Source organism: Carcharhinus amblyrhynchos, unplaced genomic scaffold, assembly GCF_965287045.1.
Source record: "Carcharhinus amblyrhynchos unplaced genomic scaffold, sCarAmb.v2.hapA scaffold_38, whole genome shotgun sequence".
NCBI lineage: Eukaryota > Metazoa > Chordata > Chondrichthyes > Carcharhiniformes > Carcharhinidae > Carcharhinus > Carcharhinus amblyrhynchos.
In genome coordinates this window covers 946,671-974,109 of record NW_027649779.1, presented here as the reverse complement: position 1 = coordinate 974,109, position 27,439 = coordinate 946,671, and the positions used below count along the sequence as shown (strand labels likewise).

The 27,439-nt window shown below is 42.3% G+C and overlaps 8 non-coding genes across 8 annotated transcripts; all 8 read right to left on the bottom strand.

Moving 5' to 3' along the window:
* Window positions 1-337: 337 nt before the first annotated feature.
* On the bottom strand, window positions 338-410 carry trnaq-cug (transfer RNA glutamine (anticodon CUG)). The gene has a single exon. It is a non-coding gene; the product is annotated as a tRNA-Gln (tRNA).
* Window positions 411-1,079: 669 nt separating this feature from the next.
* On the bottom strand, window positions 1,080-1,153 carry trnan-auu (transfer RNA asparagine (anticodon AUU)). The gene has a single exon. It is a non-coding gene; the product is annotated as a tRNA-Asn (tRNA).
* Window positions 1,154-4,719: 3,566 nt separating this feature from the next.
* trnaf-gaa (transfer RNA phenylalanine (anticodon GAA)) lies at window positions 4,720-4,793 on the bottom strand. Its single transcript has one exon. It is a non-coding gene; the product is annotated as a tRNA-Phe (tRNA).
* A 983-nt stretch (window positions 4,794-5,776) lies between these two features.
* On the bottom strand, window positions 5,777-5,849 carry trnav-uac (transfer RNA valine (anticodon UAC)). Its single transcript has one exon. It is a non-coding gene; the product is annotated as a tRNA-Val (tRNA).
* A 1,472-nt stretch (window positions 5,850-7,321) lies between these two features.
* trnap-agg (transfer RNA proline (anticodon AGG)) lies at window positions 7,322-7,411 on the bottom strand. Its single transcript is given in 2 exon segments — window positions 7,322-7,357; window positions 7,376-7,411. It is a non-coding gene; the product is annotated as a tRNA-Pro (tRNA).
* A 10,901-nt stretch (window positions 7,412-18,312) lies between these two features.
* trnae-uuc (transfer RNA glutamic acid (anticodon UUC)) lies at window positions 18,313-18,384 on the bottom strand. The gene has a single exon. It is a non-coding gene; the product is annotated as a tRNA-Glu (tRNA).
* A 1,191-nt stretch (window positions 18,385-19,575) lies between these two features.
* On the bottom strand, window positions 19,576-19,649 carry trnan-guu (transfer RNA asparagine (anticodon GUU)). The gene has a single exon. It is a non-coding gene; the product is annotated as a tRNA-Asn (tRNA).
* A 754-nt stretch (window positions 19,650-20,403) lies between these two features.
* trnav-aac (transfer RNA valine (anticodon AAC)) lies at window positions 20,404-20,476 on the bottom strand. The gene has a single exon. It is a non-coding gene; the product is annotated as a tRNA-Val (tRNA).
* Between the last annotated feature and the right edge of the window lie 6,963 nt (window positions 20,477-27,439).

Below are 27,439 nucleotides of genomic sequence, written 5' to 3'. Positions count from 1 at the left end.
TCACACATGCACACACACCTACACTCTCTCTCTCTCTCTCTCTCTCTCTCACGCTCACACACACACACACACACACACTTGCTCAATAATTGCCAGACTCGAGTCGAATTGCTATTATGTGACACAAACCGCTTCTTTTTATTTTCCAACAGAGGAATTAAAGAGCAGCAAAAAAACGAAAAGCATTGACGTTGCAGACACCTGGAACCAGAGGATTATCATACTGTGCATTGTCAGACCAATTGAACTGGCTGACAAATTGTCCTCTCGATTGGTGCTTTGTGATACATTTAAACAAAACACTGTTCAGCAAATCAACCATCTGCATGTGAAAACAATGTCCCACCGAGATTTGAACTCGGATCGCTGGATTCAGAGTCCAGAGTGCTCACCATTACACCACGGAAACACACAGGCGCACCGAAAATCCTCGTTCAATATTTCTGCCACCTTGAATAGCAGAGAGAAATGTAAATCCCGTTGAGCAATCCCCTCAATGGCCAACACCCATTCATACTCGCATTGCCTTTACTGGTTCCTCCTATAAAAATGCTGGAAAATCTCAACATCTTTAACGAGAATCAATAAATAGTATTACAAAACTGAAACATTAGTTCTCCTGATCCGGGAATCTCAAACACGGGGATACAATCTCAGGATAAGGCGCTGATGATTTAGGACAGCAATGAGGAGAAATTGCTTCACTCAAAGACTCGTGAATCTTCCGAATTCTCTACTCCAGAAGGTTCCGATGTTCCATCATTGAACACATTTCAGTTTGGGTTAGACAGATTTATGATCTATCCAGGAATGAATGGAAGCAGGAACATGGAATTGGAACAAATGCTTAGCCACAAGTTCATGTTTCAATTGTATTTCTTTAATAATATAATGGAAGCATATATATAATGTTATATGTAATATGTTTGAAGTCAGTTGTCATTAAATAATGTTGGTAACTCCAGATAACAGTACAACCGGGAACAATTGAGAGCTATTTTTTATTGGCACCCACGGACACTTTGCAAACAGGCAAGTGTTTGCCGATGAATGCTGATGGTGAGAAAATAATGACATTCCGTCCATGGGTGGTTTCGAACCACCAACCTTTCGGTTAATAGCCGAACGCGCTGACCAATTGCGCCGCAGAGACTAAGACAATCGCCGTTAAATACATTCTAAACTAGTGTGTCAATGACCACAATTCAATTTCTGCAAAACCTGTTCCAGAACTGCAGCATGACTGCACTGTTTACAATTCTATACAAGTCTCTTTAGTTCCGTTGATCCCGCAGCACTGCTGTAGTGTGTTGGTTATTCCCTTTCTCCTATGAATGGGCAGGTAAAATAAATCCATTTCTCTTATCACAGGGAGGAATTTAACGGGAGGGAAGGGAACCGACCACCAGTAGCCCAACCATCCAATACTTTCCACTCAATCATCAATAACACCATTCACAACTGCACCTCCTTCCGAATATTGTGATCCATTTCCCTCAGGATTTCTTCCAAGATTTAATATTTCCCTTGTTTTCTTTTAATTTTGATATAAGATTCGCTTCAATATACAACACAAATGGAATTACAAACCTGAGGCTAACCCTGGGAAACAAGTCACTGGATAGCACAAATCCCATGGTGCTCATTTCCAGATTCCCAACACTCAGCTTTTCAACCAAATGGAGGAATTTATCACTGAAAAGTTTTGGAAAGTTGGTGTGAATTTTGTTTGTGAATCACTCGGGTGTTGTGTAAATGCTACTCGAAGGTTCAGTGAGCGGGATATAATCTATCTGCGTTTTGCTGAGCTTGTGTTCGGTGTACGGGGAGGTTTGAACGGGGTCGGACCTTGTGTCCCAGGGATGGGCAGTAACCCGCTGATTGAAGCTGCAGTCGCCGCTTTCTGCTGGCGATTGGAGACTGCGGGATATAATCCTGCTGCTTCTCCCTGTCTCACTCACTGTGGAGCCGGGGAAAAGAGGATCATTGATGGGGTTGTTTCCCGGTCTGAAATGTGGCCTCGAATAGCGGTTATTAACGGAGGTAACGCTGTGGGAGCCTTTAATAACCTGGCAAAAATTAGCACAGCGCCGTTCTCCAGTGGCGCAATTGGTTAGCGCGCGGTACTTATACAGCAGTACAGCCAGCGGGCTATGCTGAGGTTGTGAGTTCGACCCTCACCTAGAGCATCTGTTTTAGGTGAGCGGATCGTCCAGTGGTCTAATCCCTCGACCAGCTCATCATCTGGGAATCACCAGAACGGTCACAGAATTTGAATGCAACAAATAAGATTGGAATAGGAATGCATTGATGAGCATGAAACTGCTGTCTGTTGTTGGAAAAAAAATCATGATTTACGAAATCATTCATTTCGGGTGCAGAAAATGCAAATGGAGAGTGGGATAATGACAGGTTAAAGCAGTGTGAATTGTCTCACGCCTGGCCAGTATGTAGGATTTTGCAAGCCCAGGAAAAATGGTGGGGGTTAAAAGTCGTGTGACATGAACCCAAGATCACGATTGAGGCCATTCTCATGTATATGGAATTGGGTTATCAGTTTCTGATCAGAGATTCTGTGTTGTCGTGTGTCTTGAAGGCCGCCTTGGAGAATGCTTATCGGAAGTTTGGTGGTTAATGCCCTTGACTTCTTTAGTGTTCCCCACGGGAAGGGAATATTCTTGCCGGTGATTACTGAGAGATGATCCTGAAATGTGCAGCAGACAAAACTCATCTCCAGTCAGAAACACAATGAGCTGCAGTGAAGAGCCCGCTCTATTTAAACTGAGTTACCCTCGTCTGGACCCCAGAAAGAACAATATGGTTTCCTGTTGAATTGGCTCAGGGTCTTCACTTGAGAAAGGACAGGATTCAAGGCGAGACTGAGATTTGAGCGTTCTGCCGAGAAATAACTGATATTTATTGTCACGGATTGGAGGAGAGCAATAAATCTTCTTTCCCTGACCTGCAATCTAAACAGCAGTGAAAGCTTCAAACTCGAACCACCAGACCAACAGATTACAGCGGGTTTTACAATTTGCTTTGTCCACGATCCTTTTGTTATTTTAATTTCCACGTCAGACCACTTGAACCACAATCTGACACCTGCAAAATGGCACCTTCTTTTTCAACACCAGGGACATGATCTAGTCTGATATAAACAGAGATGTGGCCCGCTGGACTAAAACGTGAGGCAATGCAGAATAAAGTAAGAACTGAGAGAGGATAATGTGTAAAATGAACTGTGGTATGCTTTAGCACAGAAATAAAGGAGAGAACGTCTAACACAATAAAACTGACACCGCGCCTAGTATAATTTTGTCTGGTGCTGAACATTGTATAATATAAATTAAGAAAAAAATCAGGCCAAGCTCTTAGATTGATGTAAGATTTGACAGGGGCAAGTTCAGCAATGAATGAATGATGGAATGGAACAATAATTAGAGACAGGGTATTATTCGGTATAAACAGAGAGGTGAACTGGTGCTGCACTGAGTGAGATATTGGCGAGGTTTCTTCATACGTGGCAGGTTCCAGCAATGTAATAACTGGCATAGAGCCTCGTATAATGCAATCAGTAACATGTCCTGGTGTAGTCTCAGGAGAGAAAGGTTTTAGTGAAGTAGCTACAGAGATATGGAGTGTCATGACATCAGCCAAGAATTAATTCCGTGCTGTCATAACTGCCAGAATACACGGTGTAACTTCAAATGAGACTTGGTGCAAGATAATAACAAGCGGGATTTTGCTGAGTACAGAATCAACTCAGAATCACTGTCATATAATCAGAAATATGTTTTTGTATCATATAATCTGTGTCCAGTTCAGGGTAGACAAAGGCTAAGTCTATTGCAGCAATAACTGAGACGTTCTCTGTTTCGTGTTCGTGCCAAAAATCACTGCTTCACTGCCATCTCGTGGATCTCCTTTGCTATTGCAGATGTTGTGAAGCGCTCGTTTTCGTTGCTGTTTCTTATTCTTTCATTGGTTCTATAGCCTGCTGCAGTAAGTTCTGTTTAAGGCCTTAGATTGATATAACCTTCGACAGGGACAAGTACAGCAATAATTGCAACATGAAATAGGTCAATAATTAGAGTCAGGATATTATTCGATCTAAACAGGGACTGGTGCAGCAGTGAGTGAGATATTGTCAATCTTTCCTCATACGTGGCAGGTTGCAATGTAATAACAGAGATGGAGCCGTGTGTAATGCGTGTTCTGGTGCAGTATCAGGAGAGAGAGGGTCTAGTGGAGTCACAACAGAGATATGAAATATTGTGGCATTAGCCGAGAATTAATTCTGTGCTGTAATAACTGGCAGAATGAACGGTGTATAATCAAATGGGGCTTGGTGTAGTATAGTAACAACTGGGATTTTGCTGAATATATTTTCACTGCCATGTAAAAGCGGACCTGACATCTGCACTGAAATGTGATGAGGTTGGAAAAACTCAGGATGTTACATGGCATGTGTGCATAAGGAAACAAAGATAAGCCTTCACCTCCATCACCTTTCATTAACATTGGGAGTGTTTAGAAATAGAGGAAGTTTTTTTAAAGAAGTGAAATCCAACAAGGAGGAAATATAACAACATCTGGTAGGATGGAAATTGCGATGGGTATGTGGTCTGTTACAGCTTGTGTGAAATGAGGTTTGAAGACAGTGCGAGACAAAATGCAGTGCCAATTAGTAGGTAGCACAGAAAACCAGCAAGGGCATGCTGCCGAAACCCGGGATTGAACCAGGGACCTTTAAGATCTTCAGTCTAACGCTCTCCCGACTGAGCTATTTCGGCTGCCTAGCTCGCTAGACGCTTCCGTCTCCCAAATATCTAAGAGAGCAATGATTTCTGCCCACTAGTTAATGCATCATTTTCATCTTTCTTCGAATAATCTGAATCAATTGTACTCAGTGATAAAAGCAAATTACTGCGGATGGGAAAAGAAGAAATGCTGCAAATTTTCCCAATGTCTGACAGCACCTGTAAGGAGTGAAAAGGGCGGACGTTTCGAGCCAGATGACACTTCATCAAAGTTCATTGTACAATTGTACTCACTATTCATTTCAATATTTCGTATCAATGCATTTAACACATACGTCTTCATTATGAATTAAATATTTCTGAACTTGAACATCACTGAATTGAAAACATAACTGACCAACAGAACCAATCGAATCACCGGGTAATACAAATCACATTTTTGAGATTGACTATCGTTAGCTTTTAAAAAAAGTCAACTTCATTTAAATGGAGGAAAATCAAGAATTATCTGTTCATGACACTTGAGCGTTTTTTATTATGGGTGTGAAACATTCAGGCGCATACATTCCGGCCCATTTCAGGAAAGTCCAGTAGATCCCCACTGAGTTTCGATTCCCTCATCTGTCTGAGTGGCTTTTCCTGTTTCTTAGAGATGAAAAACGATTTAAAAAAAAATTCTTCTGTGAAATGTTCACCATTTCCCCTAGTTCACTTACAGTATCACTTGTATTTGTCTGTTTGAGCTCACAGAACTATCAGATATTTCAGATGGTGATTAACCATATTAGTCTGCTCCTATAAACCCATTAAATTCTGTTGGAGAATGAACGGGATGGGAATAAATGCTCGATGTCAAAATCGAACTTTCTCGTCAGTGCACCTTATTTCACAGAAAGTATTTGAGGGTGAAATCAGAGCAATGATAACATGTCTTTAACACTGAATTTCGGATAATGTTGAGCAGTAAACTTAAATTTAACAATTTTCCCTTATCCAACATGAGGAAGCTTAATGAATGTTCCTACCCGGTTTCGAACCAGGGACCTTTCGCGTGTAAGGTGAATGTGATAACCACTACACTACAGAAACAGCTGGAGGCATAACAGAGGAAAACTGCCTGTCTGCAATGTTCAACTAGGCTGTGTTGCTGCAGGTTCCGATGGTCAGACTGAGAGCCCATGTCACTGAATTCAGGAAGATAACTGTTACTTTCAATCTGATTGTACAACTTATCCCCAACATCAACATTTAAAAGCGTTCGTCTCGCAAATATCTAAGGGAGCAATGATTTCTACCCATTTATTAATGCATCATTTTCATCTTTCCTCCAATAATCATCCGCATTTTGTATCATCCGCATTTTGTATCATCAGCGCTTTGTAGCCTGTCGCTCCCGTTTTACTTTGTTCTTTAAATGTGACATTTGCAATTCAGATACTAAAGAGGAAATCTCCCTGATACTGATTCCGACAGAACTAGAAGTAACACAGGATTGTTGTACAGCAATAAACCTACATTCCCTGAGCGCGAATACGAACCGGTGTCACGGTGGTGAAAGCGCCGAATCCTAACCACTAGACCACCAGGAAAGCTTGTGCAAGTTTCATAAAATATTACTTTATCCATGATCCACCTGCCTTTTGATTTATTTCTGTGTTTTTTCACCAAATGCAAGTTTATCCTTCACATTGCCATGTTTATATCTCACACAAGTGACTGTTTCAGCCAATGAAAGCAGTGATTCCTGTTAGCTGGCACAGGAAATGGACAGTGAGGTGAAATAGTCCCGCAAACTGCTCATGTGACACTTTCAATTTCCAAAACCCACCAACCTCATCACTGTGTCTCCTGTGAAACTTGGAAGGTAACACACGGCAGGAATTCATCACGGAGGGTAACGGGGACAAGACATTTACCAAACGGTATCATGTCGCTTCTCTTCCCGTTTCTGTCGCTGCCTCTCATTCAGCTCGCTTTGGTTGTCCAGCTCCAAGGTTAAATTAGCCATGGAAATGTGGGGACTGTGGGAAGGCATTCGATTACCCACCCCAGCTGTAGATTCATCGGCGCAGTCACAGTGGGGAGAGATCATTCTCACCTGCTAACAGTGGGCGATTCAGTGATGGAAAAACTATTGAATGTCAAGGGGCTGTGATTAGATTTTCTCTTACTGGTGATGGACATTGTCTGGCATTTGTGTGGCGCGAATGTTACTTGCCACTTGTCAGCACTTGCTAGCCCAAAACATAAAGCCTAATAGAACGTAACATACTGCGGGCTTTCGAAATCTGAAATAAAATCAGAAAATACTGGGTGCTGTCGGTATTTCTGGCACTATCTGTGGAGCGAGAATCAGAACGAATGTTTCCTGTCCAGATGTCACATGGCAGACGCGGACATGATGAGTGTGGGCTCCTGCCATGTGGGTGTCTGAGTGGGCTCTTTCCGTGCTCGAAAACTCTGCGCCTTTTTTTTTCGGAGCCAGTCAGCAGAAAGCCATCCCGCCGTTTGCACCTTAAACAAATCACAATGTTTGACTTGGTGAAAAAGAAGCGAACAAAGGGCTCGTCCGGGATTTGAACCCGGGACCTCTCGCATGCTAATACCTTGAGATACCCTAAGCGAGAATCATACCCCTAGACCAACGAGCCCGTACGTCAGTAGGCAGCAAAATAAAATTGTTTAACTTTCTACAAAGCAGTTCTGACACCTCGAGTGAAAGTCGAAACTGGTGAAAACAAACTCACCGCATCAGCATTTGTGAACTTTAATCTGCCAAATTTTGTTATCTCGACTGTTTGCAACTGGGGGCTTTTGTTTATAAAGTACACATGTTACAGTCAATAATTTTAACTCAGCGACTTCAATATGTAGCAACTCTGATTCTGCCTTTGATATTTGATCACTGTTGAAAGGTGTGCTCTGTCAGACAGTTAAAAGATCTGGAACAGTTAAAGTACAGATTGATGACGTTGTTCACCTGGGAGATCTGCGGGTTTGTGTGAATGGGGAAGGATTGGACTTGATCCGATAGTAATATGAGTAAATTATGAGTATATGTCAAATTCCCCAACAGTGACAATCCTTAACCTCAGTGAGGCATTGGACTGTATTGTCACGTTCACTATGAGTAAATTTTCTCTGATGTTCAACCCCATGTGTTGCCCTGACATTGAATCATTGATTATCACCATGTGCCAGATTATCTATAAGGCCAGCGAGAGCCTCATTCTCTGTGGCTCTCAGTGCACAGTAATACACGGCGCTGCCTGTCACCTGCTAATCCTTCATGGACAAGTGAAAAGTGTTTTGTTTTAGGTTGAGATTCCCGCTGAAGTTTTCAAAACCCGTTGTTTTTAAACTTTGCTGTTTTTCTGGGTGAACTTCAGCTCTCTATTCTCCCGGCAGTGCCGCCTCTCAAACTGAGACTTTCTCCATTCTGCTTTGTTAATCTCACAGTTACTGCTTCCTGAATGAAAACTGCTTGCAATCGGTCAAGGTCAAAAAGTTTAGTGTTCCATTCATGGAGAAGTTTTCTTGTCATTTTATTCAGAAATGAGTGATAATTCTGTCAAAACAAATGGTTAAATTTGACCCGTTACCATCCAGATTTGACCTTGTATCACCATCTCTGTCGGCAGCGTTTTACATCATATCACTGTCTTTCACTATCTGCGTTTGTTCTTGACCTGCTGCTCATGTGACATTTCCAACCCGGAATCAAAAGTGCAAATCTCACTCCACCGATTCTGGCAGAGCTGCTTTGGACTAGGAAGGATTGCTGGTTTGTTTATAAAAAAAATCATTAAATCTGAATGTATCAAAGACAGCCTGTGACCCTGAAAGTGTCGAATCCTAACCACAAGGCCATCAGGATCCCATCTGCCTGATTCTCCCAGATACTGATTACAGGAATGTGTACAGCGCCAATTGTCCGCACTCACACACTCCTTCCTGTCTGCGAAGATTTGAAATTGTTTATATTTTCACAGTGGCTTCCAGCGTGGTGAAAGCAGAGCTATGATAAGCTGTTGCTGTTCAGTAGATTTACCGCAGTAATGTCTCTATCAGTTCGATGCTAACATTGTTCATTGAGTATAGTCAGCTACAGTGAACTGTAATGCAGTTGAAGGTAGCCTACTCATTTTTACAGGGGGAGCCAGCAAGGACAATGTAAATATGAATTGGTGTTGGCCATTGACGGGATTGTACAATGGGACTGATATTTCTCTACGATGTTCAAAATGGCACAAGATTTGAGCGACGATTTTCAGCCTGCGACGGTGGGTTGGGTTCTGTGGTGTAATGGTGAGCCCTGTGGACTTTGAGTCTAGCGATCCGAGTTCAAATCTCGGCGGGACCTTTCTTTAATTTGGAAATGCAGGTTATTTATTTGCTGAAGGGAACTTCGTTTAACTTTCTCACAAAGTTCTCATTGAGTGGGCTATTTGTCAGCCAGATTGAATCTGCCTATTGACTTGAATGGTGCTGATCTGAATATCGAGTGCAACTATGCTGAAATAGATCAGGTAATATTTAATTAAAACACATAAGCAGAACCTGGCTCACCGCATGTAAGTGTGTTAACCTGTATAGCTCCACAATGAATGCACTGACAGATGTAATAAACTGCACAGTCAGAGAGATTTTCCACTAGGAGGAACATGATTGCTCATCGTGTATCTAAACCTCAAGATAAAGGGGAGGCGGTTTAGAACGGAGTTGAGGAGGAACTTCTTCACTCAAAGGGTGGTGAATCTCTGGAATTCTCTGCCCGTTGAAGTGGTGGAGGCTGCCTCGCTAAATATTTTTAAGAAGCGGGTTGATGGGTTCTTGATAAGAGGGGGGATTAAGGGTTATGGGGAGAGGGCGGGAAAGTGGAACTGAGCCACGACAGATCAGCCATGATCTTATTGAATGGCGGGGCAGGCTCGAAGGGCTAGATGGCCTACTCCTGCTCCTATTTCTTACGTTCTTATGTTCTTATGTTCTAGACTGGATATTGACCAGGAGAGAGTATTAGGCAGCGTTTTCATTCTTGACTTGAACAAAACTGTTCATTATTATTTGATGCAGAGACTACTTAACTCAGCATGAACAGATTAAACCCATTTATTGTTTTTTGTACAATGCTCATTTCACTTCTTAAAAAATCCACGATTTAATTCTCATTATTTTTATGGAATAATTTAACAGGGAACATACTATACACTCTGAGTGTGGAAACACATCAGAACCTATGAAAAAAAATCTTAAACACGTGGTGCACAATAACTTTGCCAATGTGTTTGTTTTGATTAGCACAATCCATGTATAAAAAAAAACAGATCACTTAATTGTCTCCCTGGAGCCTGACACCAAGGATAAATGTGGTAATCTCTGAGTACAGTGGAGAAGACAATTGGGGACTTTGATCGAAATGCATTCATCACCGAAAGATCTTCTGTTTGCCATTTACTATCTCGTCATTGCTGCTATTGGCGTTCCGGGTAAAGTCTAACGATGAATTATTCATTATAAAAATCATTGTTTATCCCTCCCGCAATTCTATTTTTTTCCCGAAATGTTTCTCTACAGTGCCGATATTGTGGGATAATTTTTCTCAGTTAAGTTGACAATCTTCTTCTTACCTGCTGTGATTTACCCTATTTTGCTGGAGATTCACCTTCTGCACCATGACAGTTTTCATCCTCCATTTTAATCATTACATTTTTCCCTCTGCCTGGCATAATTACTCGACCTGGCTGGAAATACAATTAGTTGTGCTCTCATTGAACATGAAGAGAACAGAGAATACAAGGCTGGGCGAATGGAAACACAATGGGTACCATTATTCTGGCAGTTTGGCAGCAGATATTATCAATATAGTGAATGACAACATGCATCACAAACAATGTCTATTACTTAAAGCGTAAGGAGCAAATTTCCTGACGTAATTAACGATTTGGCCTCATGATTGTGTATGAATTGAAGCAAGCTTACTGTAATGTGTTGTTTCTCGCTTTTACCGATATGTCTCTACATTATCAGCATAATTTACCCTCTTTAACAATATACTATATTACCTTAACCAGGGTAATGTTATCACTTCAATCTTACAAGTTCGCCTTCTTTCTATTCCCAACTCATATTGTAGGTGAACCATTTGGTTGTTCATGCTGTCACTGTGGCTCATTTCCACAACACTATCCTCATAGTAAAGTAAGTTCTGGTGTGATTTGTCACTGTGACTGTAGGAACATTGCGGTACTCTAAATGTAGCTCTGTTATGTTGTTGAGGCTGTTAGTGAATAGTCACAAATTTATCCCGATGTGCGTGTTTTTTTGTTGTTTTTATTGTTGTGTTGCTTGCAACAGGAAAGACAATCCTCTGCAAAGTTGGTGCTGATTTTCTTTTAACGTTTTATTTAGACAATGTCGCAGGTTATTGTTTTTATTCCAGAGATGAAATCATAGCCAATGCAAAACTCCATGTGTGCTGAACTCCTGGAGTAGATCTGAAGTCCACTTCAATTTGGCAGTTCTACTGACTGAACCATGTTGTTAACATTGCAAGTAGAAGATATTTTATTCACTACTGTGAACCATTTTTTCAACGGTTTCAATGAATTAAAAATTTGGAGTCCAAAACCATTCTCAATTCAAAGCATGTTCTTGTGTTCTTAATGAAATACATTTCCAGTTTTCTTCTCGCATTTGAGGGACTTGACATGTTTGTACAATGAAAATTATGTGATGCATTTCTGCTATATTAATGTATATTTAATATTAATAGCCATTGGATTTGCCAATAACTTGGTCGTGTCTTCTCTCTTCTCTATTTGTGGGACAAGACACAAACTGATTGTATTTCCTGTAGCTGATCAAACAGTGAGGTTAACATTCAATATGTTTTTTTACTGACAGTTCAGTGCAGTATTGAAGAAATGCTTCATTTTAGGAGTTTTTTTTTAAATCAGTGAATCAGAGGGTTCTTCAACTAGGATTGCCAATTCTGATCTCTCATCATGTTTGCTTCCTGATGCTTCAATACTATAATGATTTTCTCTTCTATTTTTCTATTTTGCATATTCATTGAGCTTATTTTGTCTACAACACAGCAAATTTGGCAGTGATTGTGATCCTAGCCCGTGGAAGATGCGGTCTTTCTGGATGTATCACTTACTATTTGATATCAATGGCGGCCACAGATCTCATGGTCATTATTGCAGCTGTGATATTAAACCGGATTGCCCGTATCTATTTCCCATTCAGCTTCCTCTCCATCACTCCGGTCTGTAGTCTCAGTTTTGTGATAATTTATGGAGTCAGAGATTGTTCCGTCTGGACAACAGTCGCGTTTACCTTTGATCGATTCGTTGCCATTTGTTGCCAGAAGTTGAAGACGAAATATTGCAGCAAGAAAACGGCGGCGAGGGTTATAGGGACAGTTTGTGTTCTGAGTGGTGTTGTTAACACTCCCTGGTACTTTACATATGAGCCGTCATTTATCATCGACGGCATACCTTGGTTTTGTAATGAAATAGCAACGTTTTATACGTCACTAATATGGACTGCATTTGACTGGACTCTTATCATTTTAACACCTTGTCTCCCATTCATTCTGATTTTATTGCTTAATGTGCTGACCGTCAGACACATTGTAATGGCCAATAGAGCCTGCAGGAGACTCCGGGCACAGAGCAATGGAGAGAAGCAGAGTGACCCAGAGATGAAGAAACGGAGGAAGTCTATTGTTTTACTCTTCTGTATCTCGGGGAGTTTCATCCTGTTGTATTTGTTATTTTTTATAACCATTCTCTATGTTCAACTTGCGAATGTTACATACTCCTCAGTTTCTGATTCCAGCAACTTAGCATACATGCTGGATGAAAGTGGGACTATGCTTCAGCTTTTGAGTTCCTGCATCAACCCTTTTATTTATGCAGGGACTCAGAGTCAGTTTAGGAAAGAATTAAAGAATGGGGTAAAATATCCCCTGATACTCATTGGCAAATTATTTAATTAATCAATTCAATGTAATCCACCTGAATGGCACATTAATATCAAACTTTAGCCCTGATTGTCTATGTAAGGCCATGCGTTCACTCCCATATCCACTGTGGCATATTAATGCACGATATGTAATAAATAATGTATAACTTGTCTAAACTGTTGTCAGTTAATCCCCAATCCATTGCCTGAACTAACTGACGTCAGGCGCTTTCCAGGAAGCCCTGAGAGCCCCATAGTTACTCTACATTCACGTAGAGACACAGAGTCCGATTATTAACTGTTACAGGCTTACCAGATTAAAGAAATATAAATATCCAGCTTTGGTATCATTCAACCCGAGATGATAGAACATTTTCTGAAATTTAACGAAAACATGTCCTCAAACTCTGTCATCTGCGCACGAGGCGCTTTTCCACGTCCAGATTCCTGGGCCCACAAACATAGAAGACAGGATTTGACACAAAACAATTGATAAAGACTAAATGCAACTAGTTCAGCTTCCATAAAAGAAGAGAAGTACTCCGGAAGGTGAAGATAAAAACATAAAATGCTGGATAAGCACAGCAGGCCCGGCCTCATCTATGAGGACGGAAACAGCGTGAATATTTCGAGTTCACATGACATTTCTTATTTTTTTTCCATTCGGTGATGCTGCCAGGGCTTTTATGGTTATCTAGCTTTTCTATTTTTACTTTACCTTCCATTAGGGATATTGACCAACAATGCCTAAATATTCAGGGCTATCGAAAGTTATAAAATGAAGGGAACAAAAGTACATATTTGGAAATATTAATTCACAAATACATCGTTACAATGTTTCAACTGTAAGGAGAATCTTATCTCCACTGTCTCCAAAACGTAAATTTCGTCTGATAGCCGCAAGATACAACAGTAAAGCTGTTCTCTCATATTTACAATCAATCTGAATCAATTCGTTCACAAAAGATTCATGGAATGAGATAGGCCTCTTTCCAATTTGTGCAACTTTTAATAAAAGGGAGCCGAAATTCTTTGCATGAGTGCAAAGGAGCACTGGTGACTTCCTGTATTGGGTCTGATGGCAGCAAGCTGCTTCCTGTATGGATAATACGGAGTTCAGTTTGCAAAAAAAGAGGAAAGCAACGATGCACCCTTTGTGTTTCCAAACAAGGCTCTCCTGACGACACAAACAACATTACCTGATGCGATTTCAATATTCCTGATTTGGTCCAGGAGGAAACAAGCGAGGTAAATGTGCATCCCACTGCAATGGATAAGATGCATATTGAATCCAGAATGCCTTTGGTATCTTGATTGCATTCAAATAAATTATCAATGCCCTATATATCCTGTTCCAATGTGTTTGGAAGTATCCTGGACTGGATTAGAGTGGCAGTGATGAGCTTCTGAATTTCACAGAGTGTTTTGCCACATGGATGATGCTATGGACTTGGTGACTTGCAAATGCTGCTCTGATCCATGCTGATGTTATGACTGGATACGTCACATCCGAGGATGGGACTTGGAATGATCGATCATAACATTGAAGAGTGTGACAGAGGTTACTGATGAACATACCCCCCCCCCCAAAAAAAACTAGAACATGCAGACATTGGGACCAGAAACAGAAGGACGAAACTTCAGCCCTACGAGACTGTTCTGTCATTCAATCGCATCATGGCTGATCTCTCCCTGGCCTCAAATTCACCTCCCCACTTGTTCCCCTTGTCCCTTTTCACGTTAAAAATATATGTATCACCGTCTTGAAACCATTTAACGGCTCAGACACCACCGCTGTATTAGGACAGCGAGTTCCATAAATTCACGACCCTTTGCCGCGCATAGTTTCTCCTCATCTCCATTTTAAATTACCAGCCTTCAACCTATATCTGTGCCTTTTTATTCGAGACTTCCCCATAAGAGAAAACATTTCTTACAATTTATTTATCAATCTTCATTAGAATTTCTATATATCTCAATAAGATCACCTCTTATACTTCTAAATCCAGCAAGTACAAACCCAACTGTTTAATCACTCCTCGTAGCCACCCATTCATCCCCGGAAACAATCTGGTGAACATCCTCTGAAACAGTTCCATTGTCACCATATCCTCCCACATATAGCCCAAAACAAAGTAATGGAGCTTCAAGGGCAGGACCTTACTTTTGGTGTTGGGGAGAACATTCCGAAGAAACGTGCTGATTAAGGAATTATGTTGTTTCAGGTGCAACAGAAAGGGTCATTTACAAACACGTAACAGAATGAAGCGACCTGACTAATAAAACTAAAACCTGCAACGGTTAATTTAACTCCATTGAAGAAACAAAGTGAGAGCCGGATAACGGGCTGTGAACCAGGTGCAACTGAGTAATGCACTCGTTTTAGATAACTGATTGGTTTTATTGCTGTCGCATGCATTAGTACAGTGAAAAGTTTTGTTTCTTGCACACTATACAGACAAAACATACCGTTCGTAGAGAAAAAAAGGAGTGGGTTCAGAATGTGGTAAGACCATAAGGAGTAAAGCCTAAGACATAGGAGCAGAATTAGGCCATTTGGTCCATCAAGTCTGCCCCACTATTCAATCATGGCTGATATTTTTCTCATCCCCATTCTCCCGCCTTTTCCCCTTAATAATCAAAAACCTATCTATCTCTGTCTTAAAGACACTCGATGACCTGGCTTTCAAAGACTTCTGCAGCAAAGAATTCCACAGGTTCACCACTCTTTGGCTGAAGAAATTTCTCCTCATCTCTGTTTTAAAGTATTGTCTCTATGTCTCTATGATCAGGTCTGGCAGCAAACATGAAGAGAAAAACAGAGTTAAGTTTCAGAATCCAATATAATGTTATTCAAAACAGTAACATCTTCGAGTTATAACAATTTGCACAACATCTAGACAGGGAATTGAATTCAATCCAGGCAATGAAAGCCCTGAAATTAAACTGCTGCTATATTGCTGTAGTAAAATTATTCAGGAAAAGTTAGCTGTTATTTGAAAGGATGGAGGCTTGATCGCACCGTGAGCCACACAGTTTTCCTCTATTCCTGCTTCTACTTATATTCTCAACATAGACACACTGTGTGTCCTTCTGCAACAAAGAAACATTGTTCATGCTTTGCTGTTCACACTGTTATTCAGTAAGTTGATATACAAATAGATCTCTGAATATTCATTTCAAATAATACAAGAGCTATTAGATTATGCTTTGGTATATTTCCAAACTATTAGAAACACTGTGTTCACAGTAACTGATAGAAGTTGTTGCTGCGATTGCAGATATCGAACTGGAACCCACCACCACACCGAGTGAATCCACTGTCTGTTTCAGTGTTGATCAGTGAAAATGCCAATCAGCCTCAGTGATATACAGATACCGAATCAATAAGCAATAGCCAATCAAAATAGGAACCAGAATCAGTCAACCTTTCTCTCTACTTTCAAACATGTTGTTATTTTCTGTTCCATTTGCCAGTGAGGTGAATGAAAAAGTGAACACAGTTTGTCGTGTAAAAATGTGCTCACTCCTTCTGGGAACAAAATCACACTGATGCACAGAGCAACACACACAGAGAGACACAAAGACGGACAGAGACTTGAGGAGATGCAAACATCCAGAAATCAAGGATGTCAACAACTGGTTTCAGTCTTGTTCAATTTCTGGCTGGAGTTTAGCAAGTTATCGCTGATGAGCATTAATGAAGGAATCTGAAAGTGAAACCTGAAAAAACAAACTGGAATATTTGGAAGGATTTGATTGCATTGAACGAAGAATTAATTCTGCAGTCACCTGAAGAAATGAATGCTGAGCAGAGCAGTGGGTGAGGTTCAAATCTCCGTGAGAAAACATCAGTTTCAAATCCACTTTCACTGCTGTTTTGATTGCAGGTCAGGAAATGAAGCTTTATTGCTCCCCTCCAATCCGTGAAAATGAATATCACTTATTTCCCGGCAGCAGGCACGAATCTCAGTTTCGCCTTGTGTCCTGTCCTTTCTCAAGTAAAGACTCGCAGCAAATTCAACAGGAGGCCATATTCTCCCATCTGAGGAGCAGACGAGGTTAAGGACAGTTTAAATGGAGCCAGCTCTTCACTGCAGCTCATTGTGTTTCTGACTGGAGATGAGTTTTGTTTGCTGCACATTTCAGGGCCATCTGATTCGGTGACGATTTCTTCATCGCCCATCCCAACTCCACTGATTTTAACATGTTTCAGTATCAATGCAGTGAAATGACAGGATTATCACACTTCCCTGTGTGGTAGTGGGGCCGAGCGGTCTAAGGCGCTGGATTTAGGCTCCAGTCTTTCTCGAGGCGTGGGCTCAAATCCCACCACTACCAGAGAGCAGTTGAACGCAGTGGTGTGTGTGGTCTCGTTTTGATTTTGACAAACACCCTTGGAAGAACGGGATATTGCGCTTGACTCATCGATCGACAGTTCCGACGCGCCATTGCAAAAAGAAAAACTCACCGACCTCCTCAGAATGCATACAGGGGACAACGTGAGAGTCCCTTCCTTCTCCAGTACGTCTCCAGAGTGGAGAAGCTACGGCATCTTCTTGAGAACTTTCAGTATGTAATTGATGAAGACAAATATCTCGCGAAGGCCATCTCCACACCCCCCTACTTGCCTTCAAAACACAGTTCAACCTCAAACAGACCATTGTTCGCAGAAAACTACCCAGCCTGCAGGAGAACAGCGACAATGACACCACAGACCACCGCCACGGTAACCTCTGCAAGATGTGTTGGATCATCGAAATGGATGCCATCATCAAACGTGAGAACAGAATCCACCAGGTAGACGATATATACACATGTAACTGGGCCACCGTGGTCTACCTCATCCATTGCATGAAAGGATATTCCGTATCATGGTATATCGCCCAGACCATGCAGACGCTACGACAACAGATGAATGGATACCGCTTCACAGCCCACAAGGCTGTTCCATTCCTGTCGGGGAACACTTAAGCAGTCAAGAGCATTCAACCACCGATCTTCGGGTAAGCTTTCTCCAAGGCGGCCTTCAAGACACACCACAACACAGAATCGCTGAACAGATCTGATAGCCAAATTCCAAATACAGAGAACGGCTTCAACCGGGATTTTGCGTTCATGAAACACGACTTGTAACCCCCACCTTTTGGCATGGGCTTGCAAAATCCTAGTAACTGTCCAGGCTTGAGACAATTCACATTGCTTTAACCTGTCCTTATCCCCCTCTCCACTTAATCTCACAGTTACTGCTTCTGAGTGAAAACTGCCTCTTCTTCACTGGAGGTAGGAGAGTTCCTGCTTAATTCAATGAAAGTGTTTTCTTGTCACTGAGCACAAGATTTGGACCCAGATCTGCGAGATATTTGTGTCAGTAGAAGGAATGAATTTTCTCCCATTAACAGCCAAATTTTAACATCAGCATTTTATATCATCTGCGCTTTGTAGCCTATCGCTCTCTCTTTTTTCTGTCCTTTTCATGTGACATTTCCAATTCAGACGTAAAAGAGGAAACATCCTTGGTACTGATTTCCACAGACCGGGAAGTAACGCAGGATTGTCGTACAGCAACAAATCTACATTCCCTGACCGGGAATCGAACCCGGGCCGCGGCGGTGAAAGCGCCGAATCCTAACCACTAGACCACCAGGGAAGCTGATGCCATTGTTTTAAAAGATGAACTTGTGCATGAACCAATTGCTATTTATTTTACTTCAGACTTTTGAATTCACCAAATACAAGTGTATCCTTCACATTGTCATGTTTATATCACAGACAAGTGAATGTTTCAGCCAATGAAAGCAGTGATTCCTGTTAGCTGGAACAGGAAATGGACAGTGAGGTAAAATAGTCCCGCAAACTGCTCATGTCACACTTTCAATTTCCAAAACCCACCAACCTCATCACTGTGGCTCCTGTGAAACTTGGAAGGTAACACACGGCAGGCTTTCATCACGGAGGGTAACGGGCACAAGTCATTTACCAAACTGGAAAGCAGGGAAAGCGAAGGGATGATACACGGCATTGAGAGGAGTTGGAGTTTACAGATGACAGTTCAAAGAAACACAGATATCTTATCTTCCTGATCCAGTTACTGATTACAGGAATGTACACAGTGAGAATTATCCACTGTCACACTCTTCTTCCAGCCTTGAGCTCGGAGTTAAGTTCTGAAGTGTTTGAAGTCTTGTTACAGTAATTCAGGGTTTTGTTGAGACCACATTTGGAACAGTGTGTGCTGTCTGGATCCCCGCGTTTCAGACAGAATAAAAGCAAAATCTGAGGATGCTGGAATCTGAATCAAAAACAGAAAATGCTGGAAAATCTCAACAGCTTTAATGAGAAAGTATAGATAGCATTGAAAAGCTGAGACATTATTTTTCCTGATCCGGGAATCTGAAACACGGGGGCACAATCTCAGGATAAGGCGCTGCTGATTTAGGACTGAGATGAGGAGAAATTGCTTCACTCAAAGTCTGGTGAATCTTGGGAATTCTCTACTCCAGAGGGTTCTGATGTTCCATCATTGAACACATTTCAGTTTGGGTTAGACAGATTTATGATCTATCCAGGAATGAATGGAAACAGGAATATGGAATTGGAACAAATGCTCAGCCACAAATTCATGTTCCGACTGTATTTTTTTTATGTTTAGTGGTGTAATGGAACATATAATGTTATATGTGATGTGTTAGAAATCAATGGTCATTAAATAATGATGGTAACACCAGATAACAGTACAGCCGGGAACAATTGACAGCGATTTTTTATTGGCACCCACGGGCCCTTTGCCAACAGGCAACTGTTTGCTGTGAATGCTGATGGTGAGAAAATAGTAAAATTCCGCCTCTGGGTGGTTTCGAACCACCAACCTTTCAGTTAACGGCCGAACGCGCTGGCCAATTGCGCGACAGAGACTGAGACAGTAGATATTAAGTATATTCTAAAGTAGTGTGTCAATGACCACAATTCTATTTCTGAAAACCTGTTCCAGAACTGCAGCATGACGGCACTGTTTACAATTCTATACAAGTCTCTTTAGTTCCGTTGATCCCACAGCGCTGCTGTAGTGTGTTGGTTATTCCCTTTCTCCTATGAACGGGCAGGTAAAATAAATCCACGACTCTTACCACAGGGAGGAATTCAACGGGAGGGAAAGGAACTGATCACCATTTTTGTTATGGGATTGAAACATTCAGGCACATAAATCCGGCCCGTTACAGGAAAGTCCAGTAGATCCGCACTGAGTCTCGATTCCCTCATCTGTCTGAGCGGCTTTTCCTGTTTCTTAGTGATGAAAAACGATTTAAAAATATATTCTTCTGTGAAATGTGTGCCATTTCCTCTAGTTCACTTACAATATCACTTGCATCTGTCTTTTTGAGCACACACTACTATCAGATATTTCAGATGGTGATTAACCATATTAATCTGCTCCTATAAACCCATTAAATTCTGTTGTAGACTGAATAAGATGCGGTTAAGTGCTCGGTGTCAAAATCGACTTCCCTGTCTTTTCGTCGAAATAACGTGTTTATAATTTCACAGCAAGTATTTGAGGGTGATATCAGATCAACGATAACATGTGTTTAACATCGAAGTTCGGTTCATGTTGAGCAACAAACTGAACTCAAACAGTTTTCCCTTCCACCACACGAGAAAGCTTAATAAATGTTTCTGCCCGGTTTCGGACCGGGGACCTTCCGTGTGTTAGATGAAAGTGATAACCACTACACTACAGAAACAGCCGGCAGTGTAGCATAGCGAATCTGCCTGTCTGCAATGTTCAACTAGGCCGTGTTGTTGCAGGTTCCGATGGTCAGACTGAGAGCCCATGTCACTGAATTCAGGGAGATAACCGTTATTTCAATCTGATTGTACAACTTATCCCCAACACCAAAACTTAAAAGAGTTCACCTGGCAGATATCTAAGGGAGCAATGATTTCTGCCCATTCGTTAATGCATCATTTTCATCTTTCTTCGAATAATCCCAATCAATTGTACTCAGTGATAAAAGCAAATTACTGCTGATGGGAAAAGAGGAAATGCTCCAAAATCTCCCAATGTCTGACAGCACCTGTAAGGAGTGAAAAGGGCGGATGTTTCGAGTCCAGATGACACTTTATCAAACGGAGTTACTCCGATCGAGAAGACAGACAGGAACACAGGCTGAATGGCTGTTTGTCGATATAAGCGACAGAATTGCCAACATTGAGACTGCAATCCCTGCCCAGAGGATGGATTGGGACTTTCTAACTGAGGTTCACCTCCCGTCATTTCTCATCGCGACTTATTTTTGTTGGAAATTATTGGAAATAAAGCAATGGGCACAGAGATCGTCAATTCACTACAAATCTCTAACAACAGCATCACTGAGGGTCCAGTGATCAGGATCAGCGCCGTGACGCGGTTTCGATTCCCAGTCACGGAGTGAATCATTTTTTGGTCAATTCTTTATTTAATGAAAACACGCCTCACAGCGTCTGTGAAGGGAACAACATCTAAATCTTCCAGCTGGATGAACTGGCATCGGAGCTGGAGAAGTCAGAGATGTAACACAAACGATCAACTCTGAAGAACATACATGTCAGATACACAACATACATGTCAGATACACACACAGCACACATGTCAAATCATGTCACTTTCAAGTTGCGGCTTTTAACTTTCTGCTCTCCACCTCAGACATTTCCCCATTCATCAAAAATCCCCCACCTCAAACCCCATCCTGCTCCTCAATCCACTGATAATGCTACTGGTACCGCAATGTGCTGTTAGCATTTGGCTCCATAGCTCAGTGGTTAGAGCACTGGTCTTGTAAGTCAGGCATCGCGAGTTCAATTCTTGCTGGAAACTCCAGGCAAAGTTTAGCTAATACAAGCTGTAGGGAAGGGCAGATAGAGTGGAGGGGCAGATCAGGTGCAAATTTGGAAAGCAAAAAGATTTTCTTCTTCGTGAAAAACATAGAAAGACCAGAACATGTTTGACGAGCTGAAAAATATAAATGTTCATATTAAGAATATAATAGATGCGTTTGTACAAGGAATGCTTAAAGTTAGCATGTAGGTGCAGCAGATAATTGGAAGGGAAATTATATTTTGAAACTACTTTTTGCCGGCGGCCTGGAGTTCAAGAATAACGAGGTGTCTGCAAATGATCACTCAAAGCATTTGACCTACTTGTTGTTGCTGCCACATTGAATGAAAAATAAATCACGTGCTTTTAGTGACCATTTGCATCTGGCGGTTCCCTGCCCGTTGAAGCGGTGGAGGCTACCTCGCTAAATATATTTAAGTCACAGGTGGATAGGTTTTTGACAGACAAGGGAATTAAGGGTAATGGGGAGAGAGCAGGAAAGTGGAACTGATCCACTTCAGATCAGCCATGATTTTATTGAATGGCGGGGCAGGCTCGACGGGCTAGATGGCCGATTCCTGCTCCTATTTCTTATGTTCTTATCTTATGGCAGCATGGTCAGTGAAGGTTTGAAGGGCCGAAGGGCATGTCCCTGTGTTGTAATTTTCTCTGTTCTTTGTACTGCCATTTTTCTTTACACAAAACTGAGCTTCAGACCCTGTAGCTCTGTATTTAACCATTCCATCTCTGACATCTTCTCCAGTCACGCCACCCTGTGAGATGTCTGCACTGATCTTATTGTGGCATCATGAGCGTTCCACATACAACATGACTTGTATCAACAAATTCTCATCTTGAACATTTCAATTGAAATTTCAAGGCAAGCAGAGCCTTTTGAGCAGAATGGTCCAGATTCCCATCCCCTTTTAATGTGAACAAGTTGTTTCTGATTTCACTACAGAGGTTGTTTATTAAACAATGACTGAACACAGGGGGTGAATGTGAGAAGCTGAAGTTTCCAGTTGAAGAGGTTCCCAGTGTCTCTGAGCAGCTGAACTGGGGAAGCCTTTGGGCAGAGACTGCGCTGCTGCTATTTCCCGTCCGGACCACCAGGGGACGCTGTAGCACGTGCGGGCCCTTCTCCGCCCATTCCGGCCTGGCCGCTACTCGTTGGCGGAACATCCGGGTCCTGTAGAGAGGCGGGGCCAGCCGCCATATTGCCGTGACGTCACCATCAGCCCCTCCCCCCCCGTCGAGGAAAAAGCGACAGTTCAGAAATATGGAAAGTGAGAGAAATTCCCACCCGGAAATCCCGCCCGGAGCGGAATTAAAATTAAATAAAATACATATTTTTATAAAGAGGCAGGTGGCGGAACCGCGCATGTGCTGTAGTATTTTCCCAGAGCGCACCGCGCGGGTGTGATTGAAAAACAGACGGAATGAAAAACAGAAACGATTTTCCCGAATGGAGAAGGAACCGAAAGTCTGACGGGTGAGGATGTGAATAATAATCATCAAGATTCAAAATATTAAAAGGTTAAAATGTAACTGTCTGGGCGCATGTGCAGGAGGGGAATTCAACCAGAGTGCAGCGCGCATGTCGCCGTCTCCCCTGGCAACGCAACATGGCCGCTGGCCGTCTCCCCTGGCAACGCAAGATGGCCGCCGGCGGTGAGTGCTTGTGGCGCAGGCGCAGTGAGGTCTGCCTGCAGCCCATTGTCCAGATTGCCCCCCAGTGGATGTGGTGGGGATGGTGCAGCAGATGGAGCAACAATCCCAGTTTCAATGGGGGGACAGAAGCTGCAATGCTGCTCCCTGTTGTTCACTCCTCTCCCCAGTCTCAGCATTGCAGAGTGTTTAAACAAGAGGGTGCATTGTCACAGCAGTACCTTGACCTGCAATTTAAGTTTATTTATTAGTGTCACTAATAAGTCTGCTTACATTAACACTTCAATGAAGTTACTGTGAGAATTCCCCTAGACTCTACATTCCTGTTGGGGTGACACTGAGGGAGAATTTAAGCACGGCCCAATGCCCCCTAACCCAGCACGTCTTTCAGACTGGGGAAGGAAACTGGAGAAAACCCACACAGACACGGGGAAAAGATGCAAACGACCCACAGGTCCCTAGCACAGTGAGGCTGCAGTGTTAACCACTGTACCACCATGCTGACACTGGGGCAAATGTATTTGGGGGGCACACGGGGCAGGTGGGGGTATCGCTAACTCAATTTGATGAGGTGGGATGGCATCAGGAAAAATCAGCTTTGTCTCAAAAAAAAATCTTCCATTTTTCCTCTTGTTTCTTCTTAAAAAACAGCTCACTCCTCCATCCCACCCATCAATAGGGCTAAAGGAAAGTAGCGAATGTATTTGGCTGTGTGTGGGTGCATATGATTTCGGAAACGCTGCTTGTGTTTGGCTGTGACTGTTTGTTTATCTGAGTGTGTGTATTTAGCTGAGAGCGAGTGTGCGTGTATGTGTGTCTGAGTTTGTCTGAACATTTGTGTCTGCTCTGTGAGTGCCTGTGTTTCTGTGTCCTGTGTCTTTATATATGTGTTGTCTGAGAGTGCGTGTGTCTGTGTTTGTTTATCAGTGTGTATCAGCGCGCGTCCATGTGTGTGTTTATCTGACAGCGTTTGTATCTATGTGTGTGTGTGTGCGTGTGTGTCTGTGTATGTGTGCATATCTGTGTGTATGTGTGTGCATGTGTGCGTTTATGTCTGTTTGTCATTTTGCCTGAGACAATCTGTCTGTCTTTGTCCATGTCTGTGTGTGTGTGTGTGTGTGTGTGTCTGTCTGTCTGTCAGCTTTTGTCTAAGAGAGTTTGCGTTGTTCTCTGAGTGTGTGTGCATGTCTGATTGTGATCTTTTCTGTGTGCTTGTTTGTTTGAGTATGTGTATGTGCGTGTGTGAAAGTATGTGTGTGTGTGTGTGTGTGTGTGTGTGTGTGTGTGTGAGAGAGAGAGAGAGAGAGAGGCATTGCCCACTATACTCCATGACTGCAAGGTTCTGGTCTTACTTGCACTGAAGCACTTACAGTATCTCAGGCTCATTGCATGTTCGCTTTTCCTTTAACCTGATGAGCTATTCCTGCTTCTAGTTTTTATGTTCTTTCAGAAAGGAAATCTGCCTACAACCTGGACTGTGTGTGAGGCAAGACCGAAAGAAATGTGGCCAATATTTACCGACCTTCTGAAATAATCATTTAGACAAGAGGCGAGAGGTTACAACAACCACATGGGGCAGAAGAATAAAAATAACTCTTCATCTCTTACATCTTCCAGCCCTCATAACAAAGACATCAGTCTGAAACCTGAACTCGGTTTCTCACTTGCACAGTTACTGACTGGCTTAATGCAGGCAGCGTTTCCTGTTTTTGTCTGAATTGCTGCACTTTGGCCGACGCTGGTTTCTTCCCTGAGAAGAAATGTGTGGCTCATTTCGAGAATTCCAACTCACAGCCTGTTTTGATCCTCGCTCTCCCTGCCTACGAGTCCCTCCTTATCCTGCTGCAATGCTCCAGTGAAGCCCCAAGGACACTCTTTAAAAAAAAAGTCACACATTTAGGAGAGAGAAGAGTGGAAGGTTTTCCTCTCAGAGGGTCATGTGCCCCTCAGAAGGCAGTGGAAGCAGTTTTTCAATATTTTTAAAGGCAGAAGGAGCTAGATTCTTAGTAAACAAGAAGGGTGAAATGTGATCAGGGTTGGCAGAAGCTTATAATAAGTTCAGCCATAATCTTGTTTACTGTCAGAGCAGGGAGAGAGAGGCCAAGTGACAAACTGCTACTTCTCAGGAGCCTGTATGTTACTGTATACATATTAAAATTTCATGGTGGCTTAGTAAGGTGTACGTGTAAGAGACGTAGCAAGAACTGTTCTTGAAATCGATGATGAGCAAGTCGGGTTTATATCGCCAACTGTTCGGCTCTGGGATTCATTGTCTCAAAGACCAAAGTAAACATTTTCTGGGGTGATTTTCAAAAGAGAATGATTACAGAAGCGAAAATATAACATGCAGTGGGACATGTGTCAACGGCAAATACAATCTTTTTTTTTTAGCTCATTGAGATAGCAAAATGGTGTTCGTTAGGCCGAGTTAGCTCGTTTTTGAATATATAAACCGGATGAGTAACAGGATTGACTGGAATGTAACACTTTCATTTGATTCATTAATGGTTGCTGCCTGAAGAATCGGCTAAACAGGAACTTGTTAGTTCTTAGATTCTTTCTCAATAATTTTCATTCATTTGCCTATGAGTGTTGTTCGCAAAGCCAAAAATTGTTACTGGTCCGAAACACAAATTACTGCGGATTCGTTAATCCAAAACAAAAAAAACAGAACATTCTGGAACATGTCAGTAGGTCTGACAGTATCGGCGGAGAGAGAATAGAACCAAAGTTTAGAGTCTCCTTGACAATTCGTCACGAACATCTGGACTCGAAACGTTAACACGATTCTTTCTTCACAGATGATGTCAGAGCTGCAGAGCCTTTCCAGCATTTTCTGGTTTTGTGTTACTCTTTCTAATTGCCCTTGAACAGTGTGCATGTCTGAGTGTGATCTTTTCTGTGTGCTTGTTTGTTTGAGTATGTGTATGTGCGTGTGTGAAAGTATGTGTGCGTGAGAGAGAGAGAGTGTGCGTGTTTGTGTGTGTGTGTGTGTGTGTGTGTGTGTGTGTGTGTGTGGGCAATCCCTCTCTCTCTCTCTCTCTCTCTCTCACACACACACACACACACACACACACACTCTCATGCACACATACTTTCAGACACACACGTACACAGACTCAAACAAACAAGCACGCAGAAAAACTCACACTCAGGCATGCACACACACTCAGACAACGCAAACTCTCTTAGACAAAAGCTGAAAGACACACACACACACACACAAACACACACACAAACACAGGGACAAAGACAGGCAGTTTGTCTCAGGCAAAATGACACACAGACAGAAACGCACACATGCACATGCACACACACACACACACACACAAAGATACGCACACACACACACACACACACACACAGATTCACACACACACACACACATAGATACACACGCTTTCAGATATTGTTTGCTAATGGCCATCTCAGATCATAGTTCACAGTCAACCAGGGGACGGAATGGCGTGGTGATATTATCTCTAGAGTAACAATCCAAAAACTCAGCCAATCTTCTGGGGTCCAGTGCTTGAAACACAACTCAATAAAAAAAACCCCTGAAATTTTGTATCTCCTGATGACAGTGAAGTCTTTGTCAATTGTCAGAGAAAAAAAAAATCTGGGTCACTATGTCCTTTAGGGAGGGAAATCTGCCCTGTTTACCAGGTTAGGCCAACACGTGAGTCTAGAGCCACATCAATGTGGTTGACTGTCAACTGCCCTCCAAGGGCAACTGGAGATGGGCAATAAACGCGCATGTTCCATGAATGAATAAAAATGTTGTGTGTCAGGAGTCACATGAAGGCCAGACTGTGTGAAGACCGCAGATTTTCTTTCTTAAGGCGCTCGACTTGACTGGGGACTTGGGATGGGGTTATACGAGGAAAGATCGGACACAATCCATTGGAGTATAGAAGATTGAGTGATGATATTTTCAAACATATACGATCCTTCGGGGGGGGGGGGGGGGGGGGTTGGTGGTGTGGTCAGAGGAGGGGAGCGGTGTGAGTGTGGAAGCTGACGGAATGTTTAACCTTCGCGGGACAGATTGGAAAGAGAGCGAAGAAAATAATTGTTTCTCCTTTCAGAGACCTGTGTGCCTTTGGAACTGTCTTCTGCAGAAATCTCCTGCAGCTTCAGTCGCTGGGAAAGTCTCTGAAAAGATTCAGGCTTGTCGACAGTT